Genomic DNA, 18,201 nt, shown 5'->3' on the forward strand with positions numbered 1-18,201 from the left:
GCAAAACACTATTGAAAGCTTCATATAACTTATGCTTTTAATTTCTGCAAATACCACCTAGATGCTGTAGGGAAAGACACTATATAAATCTTAAAGTTAAATAAATATTTACTGTACAAGTGACTTGTGTTAACGAATATTGTAGAAGAAGAAGAGCACAGAGATTCGCCAGGAAACAACTGCACAGAATAAAACATCTTCCTTGGGTGAGGACAGATTTTACACACATTCAGACTGCCCATGGTTTTATTTGCTCTATTAGGGCCAGCTGTGTAGTGGTGCTCACTGTTGTGTGTGGATGATGGCAGGACAGCCTCCACCAAAGGGTGAACCAGCACCAAGGGTCGAGTTCACACCTTAGATGGAGACATACGGATTATGGCACGGAAGGAAACAGCAGGTAAAGTCCTCTCATCAAAAACAATATAAAGACAAGCAGTAAAAAAAAAAAAAAAAAGAAATGGTTGAAATAGAAGACCAAATGTGCAGATCTTTTTTCCTCATGAACGTTCCTGTTCACCTGTCTGTTGTCTGCAGTTTTGTACCTCACTCTGCTCTGCAGTATCTTAAAACCTTCCAGAATTCAAGAGGAAAACTGATTGATGTATCTCTCCTTTCATCTTCATTGCAAGAATGAAAAAAAAGAGTCCAAACTGCTGGATCTTGTTTTTATTGGTCTTGTTCATAACTTACAGCCTGTGTGGCCAGTACCACAAAAAAAATCCATTGTTCCATTCTCTTTGTTTTAATTCTTTGTGTGTCTTTGGTTGCATGGTTTTATTTTCTCTTTCATTCAATTGTTTGATCTACTAACAGTAATACACCTGAGTTTATGCAAATGACCACTATTTTGAATTTTATTGCTTCACTTTATATCCCCTCAATTTATCTGAATTTCTTCACTTCCTTGGTACATCCTTCCCCCTAATTTAAGAGGTGAATAAAATGTGAACACTGTGGCTCTTTGCTGGGCCCTTTCATGTGCTTTGAACTTTGAACAATGAGCAACAAAAACTGAAGCATTTTTGTTACATGTACTATTCTCATACATGTGCCCCTGGTGGATTTTTGTGATTGGTTGGTTGGGTTTTTTTTTGCTATGCTTGAAGATGTAGCCAGGTGGTTAAATTAAACTAATCACTAGAGTTTGGAGTCATCTCATGATCAGTAGAATTGTACAGTTCATTATTTCATTATCATCTGGCAACACTCAGAAACTTTATTCCTTTTTTTGTAGTTGTACATGAAAGACTCAAAATGAAAGATCATTCAGTAACAATGCAGGTTGTAAGGTGCAAGGATTTTCATCTTTGAGAGCATTTCATGAGGTCTGTGTTCCAAGACCTTGCACTTCTGTTGTTAATTTAGTGGAGCAAACAATGATAAAGTATTTGTGAAGTCAGAGGGAGTCTAACCAGCACTACTAGTTCAAAGTATTCCCTGCCACTGTCTCAGACTGGAAGCTGGCCGTTGGGTAGGTGGTGAAATCTCCCTTGGATAAAATTCAGCCTGTATCTGCATCTTTGATGTAGAACTTTTATGACTCCTGTGATGCTGAGTAACAAGCTCGATTTGCATTCCAAGGCACTCAGCCCTGCTGCTGATATCTCGAGTAGGAGTTCAAGCCCCATTGAAGGAATCTCACTTAACATCGGTGTGAGCTTTAACATGCATTCCTTTTTCCTGTTGACCTGCTCTTGGGGGTTAAAGTTGAGTAGCTGAACTTTAGCTGCTGCCTAGATATGTGCTGAGTGTTTGATACATATTGTCATCGTAGGTCCATAAGGAACAGTTGTGTGCATTGTCTCTGAGTATTTTTACACGTGTTTTCTGATAAGTTACTGAGGATGCAAACACTTTTCAAAGCTCCTTTACCAGATACTAGTTGTAAAGGGTAAGTAATACTTGAAGCAGAGCTGAAGAACCATTTCCTGAAACTTTAGGAAGCACGAGTACCCCTTACCATCTTTGCATTTTAAAAGTCAGCATTCACAATTATGATTTATAATTTTAAACTATGTAACAGATTTTTTAATTTATCTTCTGCTCTATTTTGATTGCAATGGCTAGATCAAAGGAATTTTCCACTCCTTCAGATGTGTCAGTCCTGCGAATGACTTAGTACAAAACCCAATTTACTACTAAAGAGTCAAGCTAGTCAATTAACTACAGCAGTAGCACCCTGCAGTCCTGACCAGCACAGGTTATGTTGTTCTACAAATACATTGTGACATCCAGGCTTGAAGCACTTTCAGCTATATTGACAAAATGTACAAAAGGACTGGGACATACAGAGCAACACAAATAATATCAGGTATAAAATTCATATCAGGTGAAAGCTCCTTATGAATTGCTGTGAGAAAGAATATTTTGATGGTGACAGAGACAGCAGGAAAGGAAATAAGAATATATTATTTTGCTACAGCTATGTCCCACTTAGGACCAGGCACTTAAAGGGATGAATCATTGCTGTCAACTATATCCCAGGTAGTCAGCCTTCCTGGTAAATCATAAGTGAAGCAATGATACCTTGTATTAGAACTGGTACAAGGGTTTAAAGACTTGATTAAATAACAACAGTTATTTTTAAAAATCTTGGGAAAGCCAGGCCCTATTTCCTGAAAATCAGTAAGAGCTCAGTGAAGATCCCAGAAAGGGGAAGCAGCACAGCAACCTGTTAAATTAGCTGCCTTGGTAATTGACCTCTTAACATTTATCACCTACTGTTATGCCCAAAGTTACTGAAGTTACTAATTATTACTGTTGTCTTCTTCTTCCAGGCCAGCTGAATCTTGGATGTTGGGAAGGGCCAATTGCTGATGCTGCTTCTCCAAATTCTTGTCCTGGAAACAAAAGAGAAGAGCAGAGAGAGGAATTGTCTGTATCAGAACAACTGAGAAAGTAGAAATAGATTGAAAGGATTGAAACAATAGACTGATAAAAAGATGCAGGAAACCTCAGTGTATTTTGTAGGCAGATAAATCTCAAAAGAGGGGAAACTAGGCAGAAAGGGAGAGAGAAAACAAGCAGTCATGCTCTCAAGTGTGCCCACACCCATCAGTAACTAAAGTTCTCTGCAGACAGATGAAATACCACAGAGAGGGCTTGTCCATCTGAGGACTACAAAGAGATCCAGGCTCTGTCTAGAAGAAGTTTATGCCTGTAGTGACATAAGGCTACCCCCCACTCCATGTGTCCCAGCACTGAATTCATGTAGTTAGGTTTTTCTAGGTGTGCAGCAATTATGCATGAAGTGCTGTTACACATGGGGGGAAATCTTATTCTGGGTTAAGTGGGAGAGCACATATAAACCTGAAAGGAAGTGGAACTTCTCCCTTCTGCCAAGAAGCTATGCTGTAGAAGATACAGCATTTTCTTGGGTTGCTGAGCTTCCTGCCTCCTTCCTGAGACAGACCCATTTTCATTTAGACTAGTTTTCCACTGGTCTGACTTAAATGGCTTCAGCAGTTATGCTATAGTGGCACAATGTAAGAGAGAGAATTTATCTCACTGACCTCAGTATCTGTAGAAATCATTTAGCTCTTTTCATGCAGAGTCTATTACAAGGAAGAGCTGGAGTACCAGGGGAGGGTGGCTTTGATGGTTTTTTTTTTCCTGTCAAGACCCTTCCTCTGCCCATGCTTTAGATATAATAAATTTATTCAAGGCAATGAAATATTAAGTATGAAATCTAGAGAGCTTGTCTTTTGCTTCTGATTGGTTAGATAAAATATCTAGCTAAGGAGAGACTAGAAATGGAGTTGAAGTATCAGCTCTTTATTTTCCAGATTTAAGCCTGAATTTATTATGATTTGTGCAATTATATTTTTTACTTTTGTCCCCATTCTAGGGAAGAAAATTCTGACCCCATAAAGCGTATGGCAAGACAGGCATTAATTTCACAGTAAATGATTTCTTCTTTTGTTTCTAATTACTAGTCAAACACCTGCTGGAATTTTTTTTTTTAATTCTTTCTCCTTATCCCTTTAAATACACACATTCTTATCCCTTTAGGTACACACATATTGTCTCATCCCTCATTACTTACCATAGCATGGTAGAAAAAGTTACGTAAAAGTGAAACTACTAATTTTTGAGGTTACAGACAAAACAAAAAACAGACAAAGCAGAAATGCAAGTACTAGTTCAGTTTTCCTTCCTGGTATTTACAGAAAGCCATGACTTCACCCAGCTTGAAGACACAGACATAAAAAGAAATCTAGGGGATATACTATGAATATGTTAACATTGAATAACAATGGTGGAATTGGGTCTTCTCCTTTGAGTTTCAGGTGGATGATGGATGATGTTCTTACTGTATTTCCAAGTTAATTTTAGAAGATCTTCTAGTCTTTGAAATAAGGAACTACGTCTATTGCTTGTACTTCTGATCATTAAAGGCTTGTAATGTAGAGACTTATTCTTCCCTCTTGCCTATAAAAGAGCTTTTCCAAGCTAGACACTGAAGGCTTCAACATATCTAGAATGATATGGCAGCTTTTATGCTAAAAGAGGTATAAATCTATCAACTCTGAGCGTGTTTGTTTATTCATGTCCAGCTGTAACCATTTTGCTTCAAACTTATCAATACAACCTGGCTATGTTACTCATTTATTACCTTTGGCAATCAAAAACACAGTAAAATCAATGTGTAGGGTCATCCATCTGTGATTTTCTCTGGTGCAAAGTTTTTGTGAGATTGTTGCCATTCTTTTACTGTCTACTTCGGTTGTGATAGTAACTATAGACCAAACTTATGTTATGCCTGGACAAAGAGTATAGAACAATAGGACTTCAGCTCATCAAAGAGCTCATATACACCACAATATTCTAAATAATACTTTCAGATTTGTCTTTTGCTAACAAATGAAATGTTACAGCTACTACACCAGAATTTTGAAAGGCCTTTGTAAAATCTAAACAGCTGTATATTTCTTAAAACTCAACCTGAATTTGAATATGCTTATAATTGCTATGCCTCATTGTCTTCAATATAACCTCTTCAATTTTTTCAATAAATACCTAAATGTAATGAAAAACAGGTCTGGTTTTAGTCACCTTGTATAGACATTTTAGAAGTAGTCCAAAAACTTCCAGAGTTCAGTGGACAAGAGAATGACATCTGCTTGTCTAATACAGCCCTTTCCAAACAATGTAATATTCACATATCTTCTAGACTGTGAGTATGCTAGTGTAGTCTTGGGTATGGATAGTCATGAAATTGTTGAATTTCATAGAGCTACGTGTAATTTTATTTGTGGCAAGTATGATTTTGTGCCTTTGACTGAAATTGTTTATGCTAATGCAATGGCGACATCTTTTTAATTACGTGGTAGGTTGTATCCGTCAGATTGGCTTTGGCACAGACTAGAAGGGCTCCTAACATACAACAAATATACCCATAATCCAAGAGAAAAACCTTCTAAAATCTCATACAAAACACAACCCTGGGCAGTAATAGCTTGAGAAAGGATTGGAAGAGTATAAAGGAGCAACTATGGTTTGTCATCCCGGTTTAGTCATAAGGACACCTGCAAATTCTGCACATGCTTTCGAGTAGCTTCAGGCAGCCATCACAAAAACATCTGTACAATCAGTGTTCTTGAGACAGTCAGGGAACAAGACCATACCAGGGACTGTGTAACAATTTATCAGTTGCACTAACAGACATCCAGGGTTGGGAACACACCCAGAAGTGCTTACACATCTAGCAATACATCATCTTTAAAAGCTCACCCAGAGGTAAAGCAAGATCATTCCAACAGGAATTCAGTATTGTCCAGTGAGGTGCCACATTACTGAGTTCTGGTTTGAAGTTCATTGCAGAGGCAAAAGAGAGTTTGCTTGCTGTCCACTTTAAGATGTTATTAAATCTACCTATGTTATTTAGTCTACATATTCAACCCATACAACACAATTTCTATCCATAACAAAAACTTGTATATCATCTGAAACAATTTCAAACTGAAAAGCTTTAATCTTTGTAGCATTTCTTTGAAAGTATTTTATAGACTGGGATTATTTTAGTATCTATTTTTTTCTTAACATCTATTTACTCATTTTATGGGGCTGCTTGCCTCAATTAATACAATTTTTTTATTATTGATTAAGGTAGTTGTGAATCCATCAACAGAGGACAGACTGTACAGCTATGCCTTAAAGGAAAGCTTTAAAATAGTGGGATTATATTATGCAAATAATTCAAAAATATTTTTAAGCAGGCATTACTTCAGCATTTAGATATTGGCTAAAGCAGCTTTAATATGCAAGACAAGATGTTAGGTGCTTAGCGGATCCAAATGCCAGTCTATAGATTTGAAAGACTAAAGATCACATCACTGGGAGGTTGACAGAAGTGACACTTTGCAAAGTGCCAATGATTTATGCCAATGTCTTGCTTGATGATACTGTTATAGACAGCACTGTCATTACAAAGTCCCTAACGACTTCAGTCTACATTTATGGTGCACAAATTATAGGTGAGCCCAAAGATCGAAACCTTCCTGACTTTTAGATTTCAATGACCAAGTAATTCTCACTAGGTTCACTTCTTGTGTGTTGCCTGATACTTTGCAGTCCCTTTTTTGTTTCAGCATCATAATTAGATTGCAGTAACAAGGACAAAATATTTTTTAATTCTATGTTACCAAACCTTTTTTAGCCTTATCTCACAAGCACCATGCAAAATGCACTCAGCTTTCTACTCCAGCAGTGAGTCACAACACAGCTCTGGCTTTTTCACCAACAGAAATGCTGCAGCCAGTTCTGCAAGGTTTCACATACCTCATGCATGCTGCTTGGGTTCTTTGGTTCCCAGGTATGTCCCCAGTGCTGAGGAAGAGGTATGCTCCAGATCATGAAAACTATACTTCCTTCTAAAGAGCACCCCTTGGTTTGGATACTAGAGTAAGCTTTCCATGACCACCTACGATCCTGTGATGTGTGTGATGTTCTGAATTTGTACATTTAAAATGCTATTCCCATGCAACATTATTTCCCCTTTAGTCAGGACTGAAATGATTGTGGATACTAAAGCAAATTACAACGTTTGGTAATTTTATTCTCTTCTGTAATTCAGTTACCTTAACAAGAAACCAGGGACTTAACTTCATAAGGCATTGAGGTAAGTAACACTGGCAGCATCAGAGGTAACACTGACACTATCTGAGGATATCAGTTTAAACCAGCAGGAAAAGTATTTTCTCATAGCTGTTTAAAAATGAAGTAGTAAAACTTCCTGGGCCAGGACTTCTGCTCTAACACACTGACAAAGCCTGCCAAAAAGGAGAGAAGGAACATTTAGGGCTTTTGGTTGGTCTAAGTATGGTGGGAAGGTAGGACATGGAGGGAAGCTGCAGAAGCAAAAGTTACAGCTGGGTAAGCCATAAGATTTCACACCTCCCAAACAAAGTTCTCTCTTACTACAAATCAGAGCTATAATCTTCCTGAGAAAATAAACATTTTAAAACATTGAATGAAATTCTGCAGATTATTTTAAAGTCAATCCTTTCTGTGTCCACCAAGGAACCTACTTCATTTTCTAAGAGCTGCCTAAGTGCTGAACCAGAACACATTCTGCTTTAGAAGCCATTTAGTCTGAAAATGCTAGAAAGCATCTAATTGCTTCAGGCTTGTGGTTTGATTTGCAACCACAAATCCTTCAGAAAAATAACAGCTTCATATTACACAATAGGATATATTCATGTCTGAGCTAGAACTTCCTTCAGTTTCTGTCCCATTGCAACTCCCTGCTGGCTCTGAGGACAGAAATATAACACACAAAACCAGGCAAGCAAACACACAAATGATGAATGTCTAGATAGAAACAATGTCCTTCTCAGAAAATTTTTGTGGTGCAGCTGGCAATATTCTGCAAATTGTTCACTCCAACAATGTGTCATTCCAAAGTCAGATTAGAGTTTAACCAGAAAGTTATCTGTCCAAAAACATATTTTCTTGGCTGGCCTGAATAAAGCTTCTATGCATCAAGCTTACTACCATCCAAAAGCAATGTTAAATAGGGAATTATATACATGTTATACATATTATATACATGTTTAATCTGCAAGAGCAATGGGTTCCCTAGGAAAAGCAGCATAAAATCAAGTGCACCAATGTCTTTAGATGCTCTTTAGGAAATATAGATAGAAAATAGTAATTTGGTCAGTTTATAAAGACTTATTTGGCAGACCCTGGGAAACAAATAACTTCAAAAGTGCTTTGATTCAACAACCATCCCTTATACAGAGCTCCTCACTTTTGACAGGAGTCTCAAACAGTGTGTTTCAAGAATGCTGTGTTAATATAGCTAATCACATCATTTATACAAAAATAAATATAAAAAATGTTAAGTAGCTATTCTTCTTAATAAATATATAACAGTTTAACACTACTGCTCAATAGTTTAACACTACTTGCTATTTAGTAAGAGGAATGAGTACTCACAACATCAACAGTTTGTATTTTTTAGAGTTTTTGAAAAATATAAAGTCACCATTTTAAGTTCTTCATTCTCATATTCTGGTAACTTCATAAAAGGAAGTTCTAGGCAGTTAAGTTAATCTTTGCAAGACTAAAAGCTTAAAAGAAGGCTGAAAAGACCATTGAAGGTCAGAATTTACATATTGATCAAACTGTAAGTTTATACTCTTGTAAACATGTAATTAACTTTGCTGTTATTGAATTTTTGTTCACAACTAATTTTATGAGTCATAGTTTCACCAGTAATTCCACTGGACTGAAGCATGAGTGACAGACATCCATAATAAGGTAAATTGCATACTAAGATGTTGTGTTTAAAAATAGATATAAATCATCAGAACCACTGGTTATTTTGAAGAAAACAGTCTTCATAAAAACACAGCTCTTGGCAATAAAAATGAAGCCATCTTCTGAGAATTATTGATCAGAAATTGAAATAAAGACTTGCATAAAAGTTATATTTCAAAGTTCCAAACCACTGAACATTTTGTTATGTTATTTAATTTTGTAAGTTAACAATCATATATTCATCAATAAAACAGCTAAACCCTTTTTCTTCACCCTTGATTTGCTGACCACCAAATGGCCAGAAGCTGGTAAAACAAATATCTGGGACATTCAAGTGTATTGAAGGGGTGATTCCTGTCCAGGCAGCAAGCAAGAGCACGTGAATACATGTTGCTACATGATGCTCATGATTTGTGCATCAGCAGCAGAAATGATCATTTATATTCCTGCTTGATGAGAAAATGCAGGGTTTGCTTCCTGAGCTGTGAAGAGAATACACAGGGATCAACAGTTTCCTCTCAAAAGGCTATTCCTTTGAAGATGGTCCCCAAAGTTGCACCACAGCCAGGAAGGTTATAGTATATAAATGAAGACCTCACATTTTTAATGACAAAGGATAGTAACAATAGTCAGTCATAAGCCACTGATCTCAGTGGTACTTTCACCTTCAGATGAAGGAAAAACAGAGGCCAAGGTCCCTTCCAGTGTCTCTCTGCACTCACAGCCTTCTGCGCAACTGAGGTTTCTGTTTCATGTTCCTGCTGGCAAACATGTAATGAAACCACATCCTCAATGAACCTGCATCCTTCTTATGATATCTTATCTCTCCTTTTTAGCTGTCTGCCTAGGCAGCCAGAAGCAGTAGGTTCTTCTTTCTTGGAGACTAATGAAGCATTTCAAGTACTAGGAGAGCTGAGCCTGGGCTTTGCTGCAGACTTGCATACCAGGAGCTCACATGGGAGCGTATGGGCTGTGCTAAGAACAGAAATTCCACACAGCCTACAGCCACATCTGACTCTGATGCCTTTTCCACTCACTTCACCAAGCAAAAAGACCTGGATACAAGGAAAAATTCAGGAATCTGCAGTGTACTCCCATGTCTAAAAGACATATAAAACAAAGCTAAATTCACACCTGAACTCTTTAAATTATGCTATCTTCCAATGAAGCCTGTCCTAACATGAAAAAATATTGAAAAATTTAGGATTACTTTTAGCATTTCAGGAATTACTATCACCAATCTCAACAGACTGATGTGCCTTCAATACATATTACCTTCAGCCATCATCTCCATGTCGATACAGCCATCAGCAATGAAGGCTTCACTCTGAGAAGGGAATTCCTAACTTCACTTGTTGTAGCAGGACCCAGAAGCACAATATCATACAACACTCTGGAAAAAATGACAGGATCATTGACAGTTGAAGCAGAGAAATGTTATGTTTAGTGGCAAAATGTAGCTGGCTGAAATGTGTTTTATTTCTGTAGAAGTATACGCTTCAAGAGAGTGTGCCATTGGATACATGTCTAGTGAAAAAAGAATAAAAACATAAAAGTGTTGTGGCTGTTGTTAGGCAAAGGTAACCAGAAATGGCAATATTGCTCTGCATTCTTCTGGCCACACACACTGTAGATGTATAAAGGCAGTGTGTTTAGTCAGACTTCAGTTCCAAGATAAGAGCTGTTTGCTTGTGGCTTCAGTGGTGGCAGCAGCAGAAGGCTTCTTGTTGTTTTAGCATTTGTTTTGAACAAACTACTCTGTCCATAAGCCACTGTCAATAAACCTCTTACTTATTTTCTTTACTGCAGAGAAAATGTGGTATCAGGTTACGTTAAATACCATGTTCACCAGCCATCAAATCTTAAATCACTGTATTTTGTTACAGTCTCGGGCTAAAACCTTTTATTTAAACTTCCCCATACCTAAACACATGAAGAGAGCCAGCAAAATGAGAAGGTAGGGTAGAGAGGACAGTCAAGAACGCCTCTTTTCTACATGTGTGTGCTCCATCTCATCATCTTTCAGAAGTTAATCAGGATGATAGCTGTGGAAATTAAATTACTGCCCCAGCTATTACTCTGAACAAACCCCTGGTAAAAAATAGGCTCCTGATGCAGCATATATCTACTCTCCCAAAGTGACCTACCAGCCTAGAACTGTGTCAACCAGTTTTCTTAATTGCACGCTAGCTGTAAACATTGTATCAGTTATAGCTAAAAGGTGTTTAAAATTATTTAGTAGCTATTGTACAGTTCATAACTCATCCTGTAACTTTGAAGTACCAAGAAATTAAAATTCAGAGCACAGTGTAAGATGACCTTTTGTATGCAAGCTAAATCAATTTTATACTCCTTAGAATTTGACCCACCGAATATAAAAGAGTCCAAGCTGTCAAAAAGAGAAAGCTATATTAAAAAAAAAAAAATGGTGGGGGGGCATCTCAGCTATGCTTGCAAATAGATAAACAGGTAGTTCAAGAAGTGTCTGTGAGGCTCTAGCACAGAACTTCCTCCCTTCCAGAAGCTCTCAGGCAGCACTTGGTGCTGGCCCATGATGTGAGAGCATGTCTCAGGTGAAGAATGGGACCCAGTCTGACAAGATCTGACCCTCTGCAGGAGAGGGAGGGAAGGCAGTGAAGGCAGCTGGTGGCAGAGTGGCATCCAGGAAGGAGCTGAACCAAGTCCAGCATAAACCTTAAGTTCTCCTGAGTGAGGCTCAGGTGCGTAGATCAATGAATGGCTGCTGTAATTAATTCTGTGCTTCACATTTTCCTCATGACCACCTCAGTGGTGCACACTGCACTCGGGGCATGCCAGAGGGGATCAGTCCTTTCACCTGCCTGCTGCACTATGCAGCACTGGTAAAAGTGCCCTGCAAGGAACTTACCCTATATTTATGCATCCAGCACAAAAGTCACATCCACAGGGCTGTGCTGTGTCTTCTAAGCTTCCTTTTCTCTTTTTCTTTCTAGTGGAATCAACAATAGGTGGCAGTAGCCAAAGGAGATGGTTTTGTTTGAAAGATACATGAAGCTGGAAGAGGTGGGAATTTTATCACTTTATTTTTACAAAATTCGTGACTAAATTCTGTGTTTGGTAACAATCAGGTGACTTCAGAGGAATCAGTAGGCATATCAGAGGGCTAAATGTGGTTCTTAATCATTAAAATATTATGTAAAGGAACATGAATAGAAACAAAGGCAGGAGAGTCTTCACTTCCATATCAATGTTCCAGATACTTTGCATTCATACAGAGCAGAGTTCATGAACTCTCTCTAACCATGTTAACAATCCTCTGGGTTTCTAAAGGAGCAGCAGGGGTTGGAATGAGAAGTCTCCCCATATACATCAATAACATCAGTCTTGACACACTGATGGGATTTCCAGGGGGTTCTTTTCTAACTGTGCCTGCTAAATCCTCTGCACCACTCAGCAGTGGTAGCTCAGTATGCCTCGCAGGGAGAAAAAAAAAAAGTCTGAAATTTGTAGTTGAAAACAAAATGTGCATCTGTGGCATGTGATTCCTTGTGCAAAAGCAAGTCAGAGCATAGACATTTTAAATGCTTTTTTTTCATGACTGAAGTCAGTTGTTGTATCTTAAATGGATATTTTACAAAAATTAGGCACAGCAATATTTTGCACCACACGTTTTATATGTCACAAAATATATGTAGATAAAGTTAAACATGTCTTCATTTGAAAATCTGAGAAGTACAGTAGTCTCTACCATATAAAGAACTGTGTGACTGATGACAGCTAGCATGTTGTTAGTTTTGAAGAAGTAAAATAAAATTCAGACAGAACTGTGTGAGACCAAGAATTCACATAGCTCAATCCAGGCTTGCTCAGTGTCTGGCACCTAATGATTAGAGAATATTATCAGAACAGGACAAGCATATTTTTACTCAGCAAAACCTCTTAGTACCAAGAAATCCATGCTATAAGGACAACCTAAGAACTTACATCTTTTTTATGGAAATGTTCTTGATGGTCTTTTATGGATGATTTTTTTTCTAACTGTTTTTTGAATATATTTATACTCTTTCAAGTTAGGAGACTGGATTCAGGATGAGACTGTCAGCTGCAGTTGGTGGCATGTTGGCATGCCAGTTTCTATCAATAAGAATTCACCCCTTAAAAAATTCAACATTAATATAAGAACTGCTTCAGCTTCATAAACTTTTTAACAGACTCATCTTCTAATGTAAGCAAATGTTTAATAATGGAAAAACAAATGTGGCATTTTGATAGAGTTTTCCATAGGGATACATTAAAAAAAAATAAATCTTGAAAAGAACTTTGAAGCTTTTGTATTCTGAATTTGTTTAAAAAGATAGATTTTGTATACCTATAAGTTGCAAACCCAGTCAAAATAAAAGAAAATGTTACAAAGCAGCAGCAGTGCTCTATCTGGTTTAAGTGCTTTGATACTCCGTATATGTACTTCCTAACTCTGTATAAAATCTAGTATTCCTAAAATCCAAATGTTAGTAACAAATAAAATTGGCTTTAAAATTTTATTTTGTGACATTTTCACAAAGGTGAAAGTGAAGTAAAATTTCCCTGTGCCTGAGATTAGGCACAAAATAAAACCCAATGCAAGTGGTATTATTGTTTCTGAGGGTTTTCTGTCTTCATCCCAGGCACGTGAAGTTCCATGCTAGATCACCAAATACAAGAGAGACACGGACAATCTGGCATGAGCTCCATCCTGAACCTGCAAAAAGACCTTATTATCTCAATGCCTGCAATCATAGGAATAACTAAGGACATTGGGGAGAACCTAGATAACTCTAAGGGCTCACCTGTTTCCAAGTCCTTGAGCAGTAGTTTCTTCTGTCACCTTCATTTTAACCCTCCTCACTTCTCCAAGCATGACAGTGATGGGGTAGAAATGCACCTCTGCAGTCTCCTCCTTGGTTTGCCACACAACTCCCTGAGATACTTGCCAGAACCTGATCAGATGCTGAAATTTCCATTTTGCTTTGCCTTAAATGCTTATCTAAACAAACAGAAACAAACCTTAAGCACAGAGTGAAGTCCTCAGGCTCTGGATTACTACAGTGAGTTGCTTGTACGTATGCAAAATGTTGTCATAACAAAACAAAAAAACACGGTGTTCTATGGTAATTGTGCTAAGTATCCTAGCAAACAAGGTTCATCTGGCACAACTCACCCCAAGCCTTCAGGGGACTTGCAAAATTTATTTACCAGTGAGAGAGAAAAAAATATTCTCCTTAAGCTAAGGCAGTGTAGAATAACAGAAGCCAGCCATATGCATCCTTTTTATGAAGCAAGAAGGCTTGTTTAAACAGAGCATGATCCTCCCAGACACTTCTGCAAAAAGAAATGGCCTCCAGTCCCTCTCAGGTCTCCTGCCTACACAGCTTGGTTAGAAACTGGTTCTCCTAATCTTTAGCAACTGGGGAGGAGAGGAGTAACTGGGAAAAAAACCTGACTTCATCCTGGTGAGTTTGGACACATTCTCCTTCGTGTAGATTTGGGGTAAGTCAGTAATGGGGTGTGTGAAAGAGGTGATCAAAAGAAATTCTATGGAAGAGGAAACTTTGTGCAGAGATCAGGAATAAAATATTTGCAATCAAAATATGTCACAGGCAAAAGAAGGAAAAAATAAATTTGCCAGCTCAGGGGCCACGGTCAGTGATGTTGACAGATGCATTCATGTTTGTATGTTTTCCTACAGTTAACCCCAAAATGTGCTCAGCAGCATGTAATCATAAATCCTGACTGGATCAGAGAAGCATTTTTCATTGTTCGATCGCCCTTCCACCGAAGAGAGTGCTGACAGCTTTCCTAACAGGTGGCACTTGCTCTATGATGTGCTACTAAAGAGTGAAATGGTACAGGCTGTCATCCTATTCCCAAGTATCATGTCTCAAATGTGAAAGAGCTTTCAGCATTTGACTCAGCTTAAACTAGCAGTGTGGTCTTCCATCCTCTATCATAAACCTGAACATAAAAACATTTTGGACTAAGCTTAAATTGGTGGATTTTTAAAGATGATTTGTGAGTCTATATAAAATTCTAGGTCTGCTGAAATCAATAGAAAAGTTCATACCAACAGTTATAGAGCCAAGCTTTACTGAACTTTTTTAAAGCCAGACATTTTTATATGTCAGAAATAATGCATTCAGGAAACATTAGTGCCTTTGCTCAGCTGACAGTGGGAACCTTGCTCATGAAAGTTTTGGCTGTTCTTCCAGCTTTGCTGGTTTCTGGATATGCTTTCCTGCCTCCTACACATCACACAGTAGTGTTGAAACCAGAAGAAAACAGGATATTTCTTTCCCTCCTGAAAGTTTTGCGTGCCAGTCCTCCTGATGAGCCCAGGGTAGCAACTGGGATCTCAAAAACCACATTGCTGATGGTGGATTCAATCAGCAGTGGCTTTTGGATGCTCAGACAGGGGTTCCTGGAGCATGGCTAGAGCAGGCTTGGATCTGTTCCTAGGAAGGGGTTTGGATTTGCTTTCCAGAGGTAATGAACCCTTACCCTGTCATGCAAGAAATGCTGATGTGTCTGTGAGTAAAATACCAGCTGAATTAGAGTCCTTAAACCCAGACATATCTTTTTAGGGTCAAGGAGGCAAGGAATTGTAATTCACACTTATGGGTGAGTAAGCACATAAATTATAGTATTTAACTAATTGCTTACCTTACAAAGATAAATTGGACAAGGCTTTCCCAGAAAACAGCAACAGTTTGGACATGTTTGTATATGGGGACACTTTCCCAGTCCTCACTCAAAACACTGCCAGAAGGTCATTTCTCATTACTTAAACTTTCTGAACTATTTCAAATCATTTAATGGACCCAACATATCCAATGTTTCTACAGCAAGGATAGAACAATTCCCATAGGATCCCTCAGAGATGCAGTAGGCTCTCAACAGCCTTGTGGACTGGCATAGGAGCAGTTAAGAAGCAATGAACTCTGGTTTGACCTCTGGTAAGGGAAACTGGGTGTTCCCCATCCAGTCCAGCCCTGGGGATGAACTGTGAGACACTAAGCCAGCTATTTGTGGCGGTCTTTCCCTAAAATGTTTGTATTTTTCCAAAGATAGTGAATTGCTATAAAACCAGGACCTGTCCCAGATGACAGGAGTCAGGAGCTTATCCTTTATTTTCACAGGAATAGCACATGATGAGTTATTTACTCCAGAATGTGATGTGCAGTAACGGGTATGAGCCAGCACTACTTAGCCCCAGGAAGAAAGCATGAAGTCATAAGTTCTGCATTTAAAATAAGAAAAAAAGCTACAGGAATCAAAGTCTTCATCTGGGAACAGAGGATGCCTGCCAGAACCAGAAATAGTTCTGTTGCCTGATGCTTTCTTTCCTCAGGCTCACAGACCCCAGAGGTGTGTTGGGGAGAGAGTGAAGTTGCAATGTTTTAATAAAGTACTCCGGAATTTTGTTAATGTGAAAGGCTGCAAATGCCTGCAGTTCTGGTCATGTGAGCATCTGCATTCATCTGTCCTGGATTTTAATGAGGTTCTAGAAGAACATTAGCTATGTAATTCATGTGGCTGCTCTTTTGGCCACTAATAGGGCACAGCAAGGTTAACGTTATGTTCACGTTTAGATTTTAGTGTTTGGCTTACTGGAAAGTAAAAATAAGTAAAAGAAAACCTGTGCCTCGAAGGGAATCAGAAGGACACTTGGAAATGAAAGGAGTGATTTGCAAATGTAGGACTCAAGGAGTGATCAGTAAGGCTAGCCAGGAAAGACAAGGAGCCCGGTGTTAGAGTTTCATACCCAGAGACTTCACTGCAGGTCCCAGGCTCACAGAAAGCACTGAGTGTCCTATTACATTCCTAGTTAGGAAGAGCTGAAAGCTGAAGCAGATTTTAAAACCTTTTTCCCTTCAAGAAAAAAACAGCTTGATCATGCTTCTTAAAAAGAACACATGCTTACTGTCTGAGGACTTCTTCATTAGGGCATATAGTTTGCTTCTGGTCCCAGTTCAGTTCTGACTGGAGGTCAGTCCCTGCAAGAGGACTGTCTGTGCATTGATGCCCCCCCAGAGAAGCAGGGGCTGGTCCAGGAGCAGAGCACTGCTGCAGAGGTACCACTTGGAGCCCAAAGACAGCAGCTTCTTCCCAGGAAGCAAATTGAATTCCTCTGTGTGCCACTTTTTAGATTTCTGGCCATAAATAACAGAAGTTTTCTGAGCATGGACTAAAAGTTTGTCCATATCCTGAACATATATTTAATCTTCCTTCAGCATGCTTAGAAGTGGGAAGATAGCAATTCCATATGTGAATCCTGCTCTGAACTTCAGCTTCCTTCAGAGCTGTGGTCAAGTTACGTGTCTTTTCTACTCCCAAAATGCACCCCCATTGTTGGATTTGGTGTAGTGCTGCTTTCTTGCTCCCAGGGGAAAACTTGGCCTTCTAAAGGAAGTACACTGTGAAATCAATCAGCACACACTTAGTCATTTGCTGGGTACAGCCCTTTTTCTGGTCAGTTACCTGTTCTGTGCTTTGGGGTGGAGGATGGTCCTGCCCCCTGCTCAGCCGCTGGTTGCTGAAAAGTCATCACCTCTCTTGGCTTATCTTTTCCCTTCTCCTGATGGCAGTCTGAACAAGCTACCCATCAACATGGGTAGCACTCCAGCAGACAGACCAAGGACCCCCTCTCTAATGACCACTAGAAGGGTCTGGTCAGACCTGCAATATCAGGGAGCCGTTTTTGTTAAATCCCCCTCAGAAACTGCCTTCCACCTCCTCCTGAGCTCCTCAGGAATGGGGTGTCACAGGTGGGGAGAGGCTCTTGGCATGCTGGGCCAGAGCTGTTGTGCAGTCCTTCTCTTGTAAATGCAAAGGCCAGCTTGTCTGTGAAGATATTTGAGTCACATTTTTCCCCTGTGCCAGATTGTGAGCTGTATGTCATGCTGTCAAGGCTAGCAATCAGCCTGATTGTTGCAGACTTGACAAACATGCTTATTTTTAGAACTGCTGGATATTACACATTGCACTAGATCTCCCTTTCATGTTAAATACTTTAATCTTCTGCTGGAGTTTCTTATTGGACATCTGCCCAGAATACAAAGACTGATCTTTCTTTTTTTTTCCCCTTTCTTTGATAAAGTGTCAGAGCCTCACTGAAAGGTGTAGATGGCAGTCAAAGGATCTCAGCTGAAGTCATGCCTCTCCCACCTCTCATCCAAATTATAAGTAGGGGTTATTGGCAGTATGTTGAAATAACTTTACCTTGGGATAATAGCCTTTTGCTTATCTCCCATCTATCTGTCACACTGTCTAACTTCTGTATTAACAGAGTCTACCTCTGGGCAGCTCACACAGTACAGTAGCTGTCATTCTGTCCTCACTCCTGGGTATTTAATGTAAACTAAACTAAAGTATGTTAAAGGTATACCAGGAAAGACAGTCATTTTTCCATCTCACTCC

At 39.0% G+C, this 18,201-nt stretch overlaps 1 long non-coding RNA gene across 1 annotated transcript; it reads right to left on the minus strand.

The window, feature by feature from the left end:
- Positions 1-292: 292 nt before the first annotated feature.
- On the minus strand, positions 293-13,759 carry LOC127059174 (uncharacterized). Its single transcript, XR_007776728.1, has 3 exons — positions 13,575-13,759; positions 10,045-10,162; positions 293-2,843 (listed from the first exon to the last, which is right to left on the minus strand). It is a non-coding gene; the product is annotated as an uncharacterized LOC127059174 (long non-coding RNA).
- Between the last annotated feature and the right edge of the window lie 4,442 nt (positions 13,760-18,201).

This window comes from Serinus canaria, chromosome 2, assembly GCF_022539315.1.
Source record: "Serinus canaria isolate serCan28SL12 chromosome 2, serCan2020, whole genome shotgun sequence".
Classification (NCBI taxonomy): domain Eukaryota; kingdom Metazoa; phylum Chordata; class Aves; order Passeriformes; family Fringillidae; genus Serinus; species Serinus canaria.